General features: G+C 30.0%; 1 protein-coding gene across 1 annotated transcript in view; it reads left to right on the top strand.

The window, feature by feature from the left end:
- LOC129216361 (lachesin-like) overlaps positions 1–12,178 on the top strand; it is a gene marked incomplete in the record, with an annotated part of 68,590 nt that overhangs the window by 898 nt on the left and 55,514 nt on the right.

Genomic DNA, 12,178 nt, shown 5'->3' with positions numbered 1-12,178 from the left:
CAAATTGATTTATTAATAACTAGTAACTTTTGCGATATTTTATTTTGTTTTACAATCAAGCCTGCTTATTAGAACATCTGTTAAATTAATATCCGGCTAAAAGTAATAAATTTTGGGTGTACCATACCAACTTAATTTGATATTTTTATACAGGATAATGGCGAATTCAACTGTATATATTTCTTTAGTCTAGGACAGATATCTTCAACCTGAGTTCTGTTCCCCACTCCCTAAATTCCCATGTTTTAAGCTTACTCTTTCGTAAATGTAAAAAGAAAACAAATAAAGACATAAAAGGCAGCATAATACAATGTAAAAAAAAATGCAAAAACAAAAATAAGTCAAACATGAACTAAATAATCAAAAATTATTGAAACCTAAAAAAATTGAAAGTAGAGAGTTAAATGGGGTAATTGTGTTTGTCGGCCTCTCTATATCAGTCTTTCCGTCTGCCCCCTCCCCCCTAACTCCTTTGACAGCATAGCCCGATTCAAACAAACTTCTTTTTGTACAAAAAAAGGAGTGAGAAAACCTTATTCCAACACTTCATTCTTTGATTTGTAAAATTTTTTGTTATATTTTAAAAAGATCAAAGGAACTAAATTTAAAACATATGCAGATTGCAAACTTAAATTGGGATTGCCTTGAGAAAACGTTGTTGGGCAACGTCCAACAAAAAATGTTTTTAATATCAACGTCTACGGGAAAATTCATTTATTTATTACTATTTTTATTTTTTAATTTTTTATTTATTTTATTTATTCATTTATTTTATTTATTCATTTATTTATTTTTTGCTACGAGGCTTCAATACATTTCGGAGTACATTATTTTTTATCTGCAATAAAGGGCTGCAAAAAGTTTTATTCTTTACTAAAAATAGTTTATTTAGGCGTAGTTTAATAAATATCATTCATTTTTTTAAAATTTTAGTACTGAAGTTTAATTGGTAACAAAAGTTTTTTTTTTAATCCGACGTGATACTTTTTTTTCACTAGACGATTGCCAACGATTTCGCTTTGGATTTAAAAAAATGGTTTCGAATCATTATTATTTTTAAAAAAAATATTTATTTATTAGTTTTTGCAAGCGACTAAATTTTTTTAAATAAGAAAACCAATATGCTTCTGTTACTTATACGTATATTCCTCACTTTTTCAGATTCAAAATTTTATCTTGGGAGGAAATATTGTTTTGTAATTTTGTTTTTCAACTTGCCGTTCGCAAAATTAAACGCGAAAATGATGGACAAAAATGTCGAATTTTAAATACTCGTAGTAGAAAATTCTTAAACAGTTGAAATTCATTGAAAAATAAACGCTAAACTGAATGCGTTACTATAAAGTCTAAAGCATAGTTTTTGGCATAAGAGATGGATATTTTGTTCTCTGAAATCAATTTTAAACGTCAAAAATGTATATTTGACATAATTTGCGAACTCAATCCTTTGACATCTGATTTTTTCTACTATTGATCCATTGGTTCTTTCACAAAATTGCTACCATTAACAGGGCTTTTCAAAGTATAGATGGTTATGTACCCAATTTCTAGAGTAATTATTACTATTATTTTCAATTAAGTTTTTATACTACCGTGGGAAGGTATACGGTAGTACCTGCAGAAATGAGTTTTCGAGATGTTTGAAGTTACACTTTTTAAATTCATTACCAAAAATAGGGAAATGTTGAAATTATTATTAAATTCTATATTTTTTGTTTAAGCGCAAACCAAACAAACAAGCTTGTAAAATGAAGCTAACGTACAATAGATAACAAAAATGCAAAAAATGGAAATTGATAAATTTCTAATTACAGTAAAATCCCTCTAATACGGACACTATCGGGACAAATTTTTTTGTCCGCAGTAGAGAGGTGTCCGCAGAACAGTGGTTTAATAATGTTATTTGCATTATAACTGGGGAATTAAAAATTGTCCGCATAAGAGGGGTGTCCGCCTTTGAGGAGTGTCCGTTAGGAGGGGTTTCACTGTACTTCCCTTTCTACCAACTGCTGTGTACAAAAAAAAAACTTCATATATGTACTGTTAACACTATCTCTGTAATTCATACATGTGTTCATATACATGTAAATCACTCTAATATTAATTGGAAAATTGAAAAAAATGTCCCGAATGCAATTGAATGGCAAATCAAAGATTAAAAAAAATTCTGCAGAAAAAGCCTTTTGTCCCAATTTTATTCTTTCAGGATATAGTTACAAAAATACTTTTGTTTAGTAAGGAATAAATTATTGCTTTTGCAATGTCACGCAGGGGTATAAAAGTTTGGGACTATCGGCTTCTGTAATGACTCTTTAATGATATTCTTTAAATTTTTCTGATGCTCTCGTATTCCAATATTCAAAGGATATGGACATTTGGTTTTTTAAGAGAAATGTAATTATATGTTTTAGATAGAAGCGATATTGTTTTTTATTTATCTTTGACTAAATCGAAATTCATCCTTTGTTTAAAAAGTCTCTACGTTTTTCAATTCATTAAAAAGACTGCCTTTTATTTCAGTTACTGCTTTTTAAATAGCAGACATAACGATTTCGATTGTCATGATGAATCAGAAAAAATATACAAAAAAAAAAAAAACTAAATCATTTTATCTGTCGGCCTTGCACAAATAAAACTATAATGCAATTTTCATTGTTTTTTTCTCGTATTGTTGTTGGATAGTTGTTTAGTTCTACTCTATATTAATTAAGTTAAAAAAAATAAATAAAACAGTAAAGCTAAATAAATGGAAAGTGCTGAATTATCATAGATGAGATGTTTCAAAATAGAAATATTTCCATTATTACCTTTTGAAATTGAAAGATAAAAAATCAACTTAATTTTAATGCGGGTTCGAATTTTTATATAACTTCACTAACGATCACAAAATCTATAACTAAACTATTATTCTTTGAAACCATTATTCTTTCACTCCTTCCATCTGCCCCAAAAGTGAAACTATTGGGAGGAACTAGAAACAAATAATGATGATGTTAATAATAATAATAATAACAAAATAGAATAATAATTATAATTACAGAAATAGTAGTAATAACAATAATTGTAATTACCAAAATTATTTTTTCGGCAAATGTTTGCAGCAAATACTTTAATAGTATATTTTTTATCCCATTGGTTTTTCTCATGCAATTAGAATGTACAAAGATTTGAATTTACTATTGATGTATGTAGTAAACAAAAAGCAAAAAGTTAAATACATCGGGCAGACCTTAATAACATTGCTATATTTTTTCTAATAATTCAAAGAACAATAGTTTCCGTTCACCTGTCTTTAATAATTGAAGGATAAAAAATTAAACATTTTTTTTTTCCATTTGCGAACCTCTTCTTTTTTTTTGTATTCGAACCATACTGACGATCACAAATTGCTCAACTCATGTAATATCGTACAAAACCATTATTCCTTTATCACTTCCTCCAATCCCGAAAGTGAAACAAAAGGTGCTAAGATAACATTTCACAGTGAAAGACACATCGTTAAATAAAACATGATCGATGATGAGAAGGAACGATCCAAGCAGAGAATCTCATCGATTTGACACACGCAAACAAAGACTTTGTCACCATCAAGAATGTCTTGTCTCTCAGACTAGCGCTATCTTTAATGCATTTTGGTTGACACAAAGGCGTGCAGCTATTACTGAGATAGACTTTTTTCCTCAAATTGTTGGCCTGTTTTTCGTTTGATTTTGAACAAAAAATGTTACAAACATTTTATGGATAAACTTTATAATACATTCGTGTCTGAATACAATCTATATGAATGAAACAGAGAATATATCTATATGTGTGTGTCAAGGGCGACCATATAGGGGGGCAAGGGGGGGGGCTCGATGCACCCCCTAGAAATTAGGGGATGCTAAGCTTAGATACCTTGCTTTTAGTACATTTTTCTTCGCAAAAATATAAAAACATTTCTTCTCCAGCCATTAATGAGTAAGTAATTAAAAATGTCAAATTTTAATGACTCGAATCTGTCCTGAAATCTGCTTCCATGGGGAAAATATCCTGCTAAACCATGGTTAAAATATCTGAGCTTCCCCTTACAATTTTGTATATGGGCGTCCATGGTGTGAATATGTATGTTCCCTATACAAATCCGCAGTTTAAGTCGGATATCGACCAAAATCGTCAAGGAGGTACTTAGGCACACGAGAAGGGATGTAAGGAGTTTTTTGAACTTTAAAAAAGTGCCGAACCTTTCGAATTTTAATTTTAGGGCCCGAAAATCAGTAGTTATCCGACCAGTTTGATTTTTGAGCCATTTTAAATCCCTCGAAAAATACCCCTAGAGTACAATTACTTCGAATTAAAAAAAAAATTCTGCGTAAAATCACGAGAAGAACAGTTATAAGCATTTTTAAGCCTGATTGATTAGCATTATGATTTTATCGAAAAATCATCGTTTGCGAGATTTTATTTTAAATTAGCGTGAATAAAATTATTCATAAGGCTAGCACTTTTTTTACTCGAATCTGACTAAATAAAATTTTGTTTTTGTTTTCAGGTAAAAATTTCTCCTTTTGACTATTATCTGGTGATTTATCTTCTTTTCTTTTCTGTGCTACTGCTGAAAATAATCAAAGCTTTGCGTTGTATTTATGGAGGGTTACATTTTATTTTTTGGGAATTTTTGATGTGCCGTTTTCTTTCTTTAAGAATGATTATTTTGACGAGAAATTTGTACAGTATTCTCTTTTATTTTTAAATAAAACCTGAGTGTTGAACATGCATCACTCTTCATAACTTTTATTTTCGACGTAGACTGTTCAAAGCCGGGCGACGCAGCTAGTATTATATAAAACAATACCTAAACTTATATTGTAAAATATATATTTTGATTGATGCAGCTACTTGCAATGCAGTTTTAGACCGTTCGTATTGATGCTGCAATAGACATGTTCTTAGATGGTTTTAGGTAATAATAAATAGAACTTGATTTTTTTATTTTAGGTAAGCAATTTTTGGTTATTTTTTACTTCTCTGATATTGTAGGACATTTTCTGATGATAATTTGATTTTTCACTGATCTCCAACGAATTTATCTTCATTTTTGTTTACTTTAGATATCAGGAGACAAATTTATTCAAATGTGTAATCAACATTCATGCTTGTTTTAAGTCAAAGGACATTTTGTTACACATAGAAGGCCTAAAATTTATTATATAAAATAATAAATAAATAGAAACAAATATAAATTTATAATAAAATAATAAAATATATAAATATAAATTTATAATTAAATACATAAATAAAAATTAATAATACAATATATCAATATAAATTTACAATAAAATATATGAATACAGATTATAAAAATATATAATCAACTATACAAATATAAATTTGAGATTTACCTGAATCAATGAAAAACACAACTTTCGTTACATATTGTATTTTAAACTTTAAATAAAAGTTTTTTTAAGGGCCCTTGAACATTCTTTCCTAATAAAAACTAAACGATAATTTTTATAATAATTTTATCAGTTAAAAATTGTGTTTCAATTTTATTTACGCATTTTATAGCATGATAAGTTCTTAGATAAGTTATTTTTTAAAACGTGTATGCGTATGTAGCATTTACTCTTGAATCATTTAATGTTACCATCGTTATAGTATTCACTAATTCAGCTTTTACTAGGGCGTGGTAAGATCGTGTAAAAATCAGGCTTCGAGATCCTGGGGTAAAACTGAATTTAATTTTTTCGTTTATAAGATGGATAAAATTGTCGGAATGTCATGTTATATATCCATACAGTACGTTAAAGGTGTATAAGTATCTCGTTCCCATTTATACTGTTTTCTTACTCAAATTTCTTACGCAATTTTCACATTGTTGATATCCCAGTCACCTCCGACTGGTTGATACCGGAACTTCTGAATTTTCAGAAGTGGTAAGAACAATCCACTACCTGAAGAACCACATGATATGATAGTTGTTTGTCTCCGTAAAATGGTCTACTATTGAGGAGGAACTGATTTTCAACACCATTAGATGCATACAATCTATTTCAAAAATAATTACTTAAAAGTTTCAAGCGACCATCTTACTTTGGGCCTCGTAAGCCAATAAGAAAATCGTACGAAAGTAATACATGAAGAAGAAAAAACAAGCCCAACATTTACAAGCAGCAACTAACATTACACGCTAGAATATAAACACTTTCAAAAGTGACTTTTAAGCTATAAAACTTACCTGCGTTATGAAAATGATAATCTTTACACAGAAAGTTATACAAACACCTAAAAGTATGCAATTCATTCAAATAATATAATTTCTACGGAACATATTGTTTGTTTTTATTTGTTACCAAATAATGTATGCAACATAAAAACTAAAAATAATTTGATTAGTGATATACAAACAGTAAAGCATTTTGTTCATTTAAGTGCTGATAGCAGGAAGTGAACGCGGAAGTGTTATAATTGAAAAGTCAGTCAGTATAGTGTGCGCTATAAATTTATCGAAATCTTAACTACAGGGAGTCTTAAATTTGAAGATAATTTTCTGCAGCGTCTTCTTAGAAAAATATGAAACGGGGTAGAGTAATTAAAGGGAACATAAATTTATGATGAGCACTCACGCACTAAGAAGACGTAGATCGTATGTGTTAGAATTTGTGATCACGAAGTATATGAAGATTATGTTTTTAACATGATTTGACAATTAGAAGTGTTGAACAATACTCTCTCAGTTTGTTTCATATTCGCATGATCACTGAGTCTAAAAATGTTTTTAACAGGGCAAGTATAGTACTATTAATAATTGGTAATAACTCTTTGGGAAAACTATAAAGCTGTTATTACTTTCCAGTTTAATTTGCACTGAAACCTTTTTGAGGGTAGAAATTTGTAACTTTAAGCCATTAGGTGCCTTTAGGTTAGGAAAATAAAAAAAAGGCGTTCGTTCGTTAGTGTGACTACAAGTATAAGTACCGAATTAATCAAATGATCGAGCAATATATGTATAAATATATATTATATCGCACAGCACGTAACGTAAAACTGGAAAGTGCACTATTGATACACAACTGTGTGCTTATAAACTACGTGTCGTTTTAGGCGTATATCTCTACAGTACAAATTAGATACATGTGTATAATACCTAGCTGAAGTAAAATATATTCGTAAAAATTTTACTAGACACGATTAAACGCATTTACCGCAGAAATGTTTACGATACTTAGGGCAATCAATTTAAAAACATTACAAATTGGAAAATCAATTAAGGCCGTTCGAAGCAAAGGTATGAAAGTGAACTTTTTAAAGTTTCGATTAAAATGTGTTAAAAGTTTACCTCTTAGTTAGACTTCCATGGATTTTTTTTTCTAAATCATGCTTTACAGAAGCTTCTACTAGGGTTACAAGTACTATATCTTGCCCAATGCAGAATACAGGTTCTTCCACCATTTATGCTGATTACATCCAAATTTTTAATTTTGGTGCATCCATCAATTTTCTTCTCACTGCCTCAAATGTAGCTTGGATTTAATTACGTTTATATGGTATTCCGTATATTAACAAAAGAAAGGCAAACCCTTTGCAAAGTCAGTCACTTATTGCATATCGAAGAATTTAATAAAATATAGTTTAAGATTAATTTGAAACTACATTTTAATCTAATTGAAGATTAATTAAATTCTTGCCAAAAGTGAAATAATGTTTTCAGCTTTACTAATTACCTACTACCTTACGACTATGCTGTACTGTGCAGCATTTATCTTTTAAGTAATTTTTCCTATGTACACTGTTCTTTCAATACAGTTATTGAAGACCTCATGTTTTAAAAAATATTGTACCGTTCAAAAAAGTTCATGTTAAAAGGCGATGGAATTTTTTCAAATGAGAAACAAGTTTTGTTACTTTTCTTCAGCATAAAAGTTTTCATCTTCTGAGTAAAATCAGTCAAGAATTACCATAACTGAGCTTTTGAAAACTAGCCCCATATCGAAGCCACATTTTTAGCTTCAAATATCATAGTACGATAGCGATAGGTCCAGAAATATGGTACGATTCCGTTAAAAAAAATAAAAATAAAAGAAGACTATAAAGCTTTTAATTATTACTTCACAGCTGCAGCTAAGGCTGATGTAGTGTTGCAAGCTAGCTTGTGTCTTCACATTTTCAGTGTTGAAAATTACCGCATTTCATTAACTATTGCTGGCGTGCTAAAATAACTTTAGCTATCAATGTGAATGCATACTCGACTTACATATGAAGGTATTTGTCAGGTTTTCGGTTATGGATGTTCCAGACTGATGAGTTCCAAAAAAAGGTGAAACTGCTGTCACTGGATGCTATTTGGCATTCGCATGCTATCTTTTATTTCTTTATAAACTATATTATATTACATATAAATAAAGAATAAGGTAAAAACGGAGCTTCTGCTAACTTTTATAGCTGAAAACAATATTGCTCGTTGATGCTGCTTGTCAATTGCTCGTTTTTTTTAAGAACTTTTGCACGATATTAGGTTTGTTTTAACTTTAATATGTATATATGTTGATAAATCATGCCCGAATTCTTGTGCATAGCTATATTACTGTTTAAAAAAGCACAATTTTCATTCAAAATTCATTTGTGCAGAATAGAAGAATGATGCCTCTCGATTCATTAATGTTTTGTAAAGATATGAACTTATATGTTGAAGTCTTATATTTTACATCTACGTCTTAATGTTTGTTCAGACAATGATTGAGGCGCTTAGTATCAAAACATGATTTATCGAAATTGGCATTTTCTAATACTTCATACATCTTGGTCAATACATTTTTGCCTCAGAGAGACTTAGAGGGAGTCGAACATAACCTAGTCGAAAACAAGCATGAAATCGCGGTTTGCAACAAAACCAACTCAGTCTTTGCGTCCATTGAAAGCCACTGCGAAGACAATTATCTTCTCTAATGCTTTAGTTTGATACACTTCCAAACGTAAAATGCGAAAGATAGGATCGTTTTACTTCGAAATCAGTTCAATTCAAATTATTTTCATCCGTTTTGTATCAAAACCAGATCAATACAAGATTTTTCAAAATTGGTTTTCCCTAATATTTAATGAATCTTGGTCGAAAATGTTCAGTCTCAGAGTGATTTGGAGGGAGTCGAGCATAACCCGTTTGAAAACAGGCACAAAATCCCGGTTTGCAACAAAACCAGCTCAGTCCATGCGTTGATTAAAAGTCACTGTAAAGACCATTATCTGTACAAATACCTTAATTTAATGGAATTTAAAATGAAAAATGAGAAAAAAATATGGTTTGCTTGAAAACCTACTCAATCCAAATTATTTTAATCCTTAAATAATTTAATAATATTGCTAATTTATAAGTGAAAACGCAAAAAAAAGAAGTCGCAGACCGAATGTATTTCAAAGGGGAAAAATCTTTGGACATGAAACGTCTCTTGTCTTTCCTATTAACATCAAAAATTGATTGAGCTGATTTTGATACTAATCATTATTCTTAAACTTAGCGGAAAACTTAAATGAATTTAACTTTTTCAAGATAGTTTAGTTGATTAATAAAGAAATTGGAAAACATTGTTATAGAAGAAGTGAATGCCTTATTTGAAATTTTATATTCAACATCCTTAGCGTACTGACATTACTTACAAGGATAAATGAACGGAATGGTAAATCTTTGAATAATAGCTTCATTACCGTAAAGCTCTTGCTTAGCAATTATAATTCTGGTTCATTGCGTGTTTGAAGCTCTCAATTTCTCAAAGGACTAGAAATTAAGTTTGTCAGATTTATCTTAAACAATGGATGAGATTGGGCAGACTCATTGCAATATATTCATGAGCGAAAGTGTGCTAAGCTAATGGGAGTGTAAGGCATACTTCTCAGTACAATATTTAACGTAGTGTGCGTTAACTTCAGTGTATATGCAAAGTTTTGAGAATTAATTATTTAAAACATGCTTGTTACTTTAAACTTTTTGTGTCATTTCGACAAATTTTTCTGCGTAGGATTGAATTTGTTTAGCGTTTTTAAGTTACTTAGATATATGTGTTTTAGCTTGAATTCAAAATGCTTTCCTCGAATAAGATCATTAACCGGCTCCTTTTTCTCAGCTCTTTCTTTTTATAACTTGGTAGTGTCTACCCGATAAATTTAATGTTATTAAAAGACCTACGTGCGAAACGAAATTAACTAAAATATTTCCCCAGTTACAGTTCTGTTTATTTTTTCTCTCTGCATTTTAGTGAGCGTATTTTTGGTAAATACAAAAAAAAAAAAAAAAAAAAAACATATAATTTAACTGTTAAGTACTATTACAAGGTTAATTATTAAAAAATAAACATGAAAAGATGCACTAAATCTGATTTTTATTGCGTTTTCTCTCTCTTTAGCGCTTTTTATACAATTCTTTTTGCCTTCTAAGATGCAATAGAAACTATATTTTGATTTTATTTAGCTTTCCCTAATACTTTTAAATTTTTAATGAATTGCAACAATCATTTAAATGCAGTTGCCTTTTTTTTGTCCTCTACTGATTTTACGTTGGGATGTTATTACTTTCTTCTTAATAATGAAAGCATTAACTTTATGATAATTCCAAGATGAAAAGTTGCTGTTAGTTAAGAATTCATGATTTAGTTTTCCATTTATTAATAATCGTATCTTTAACTTAAACTGAAATTTTACATTTGTTTCTTTGCGTACACATACAGACTTTCATGAAATAAGCCAACGAGCAGTTTATATTACTTAATAAAGACCTTAATGCTCCAAGATAAAATTTCAAATCAAAACGCAAGAAAATAAACAGAAAAGACGCACATATGCTGCATTTCACGACAACTTGGGCATTTTTCGTCGAATAATATGTTAACAGCGCGTAAAGTTATGTGCATCCGTATGCTTGTGCACAATCATCTTTTAAAGCAGCCCTAAAGCAATTAAATGGAACCGTATATTTCAGTCATGGTGAAATCAGAGGTTTACTTTGAGTCTAATTGGTTTCCACTTTAATGTCTTTTCCCTGCTTAATGCAGTGTAAAGTACTTCGAAGGATTACATCATCAGTGCTACTTGACTTTCATGTGTGTTAAATGACTTTTGATTTCGCATTTATAAGTAAATTTTCACTTATTATGAGAATTTATAGAACCTCGTTATATTTAAAATATTGACACATTTACTTTGTTTTATTTATTTATATATTTTGGAGTGATTTTAATGTGAAAGGGAAGCATGATTCTTTATGTTTTTGAGGCATGCTGCACATATTTTGACAATTTTTGAAAGAAATTTTTCGATCTGTGCGCCTATCGGTATAAATGTGACCGTTTTCTTGTGCTCGCTCTAGATCAAAAGCTACAGCGTGAACCAAAATACATTTGGTACACACATGTGCCTTTATGAAAATTAATGACCATTAGTTTTTGACGCTTATTCTTCTAAGGGGATGAAGCAATCACAAGATATCTTTGTCACATTTAACTGATATATCTCAGTGGACAGAATCAAACAAAAACTAGTCCACAGATAGATCGTGAAAAGTACCGGTGGTGATTTAGTTTTGGTGGAAAATATCTCAAATGGGAGTTGAGCAATCGATTTTTTGTTACTTGTGACTACTGGATGTCGAAAAGTAATGAATATATTCACAGAAAAAATAACTCACAAGTATATCTAAAATTTTACAAAAGCTGCTATGATTTTGGAGGCAATAGCTAAAAAGGAGGAGGTGCAATTGAACATTTTCCCCGTTAATTTTTAATGCTATATCTCACTAAGTAATGATACGTTTTAGTTTAAATTTGGAATGACAGTGAAACGCTACGGAAAATGACAATGATTCAAATTTGGTGCCGTACGCTCAAATGTGGAGGGGGCTGACGTATTATATTGTTTGTTTGAGTTTTGATTAACACTAAAAGATGAATTGCAATTTAATGTTTTTATTAATGATTGCATCAAGAAAGTCATTCACGTGAGTAAATTATTTGGCAAACGATCGTATATTATAGTTCAGTGAGGAATGCCTACATTTATTTTACATATTGTTAACTGTTTTACACTTCTTGCTCCGAATTAGTAGCAAAATTTTATCATTAGCAATTATTTAGCATATGTTTAAAAACTGCTCTGAGTGAACGATCTGTAATTATTTGTTATGTCGAATTACGCGTTTTCGATGTAGTTTTGTTGG

This window comes from Uloborus diversus, chromosome 2, assembly GCF_026930045.1.
Source record: "Uloborus diversus isolate 005 chromosome 2, Udiv.v.3.1, whole genome shotgun sequence".
Classification (NCBI taxonomy): Eukaryota; Metazoa; Arthropoda; class Arachnida; order Araneae; family Uloboridae; genus Uloborus; species Uloborus diversus.
Note: the sequence above shows the minus strand (reverse complement) of the source record. Positions and strands in the feature narration are given on the sequence as shown.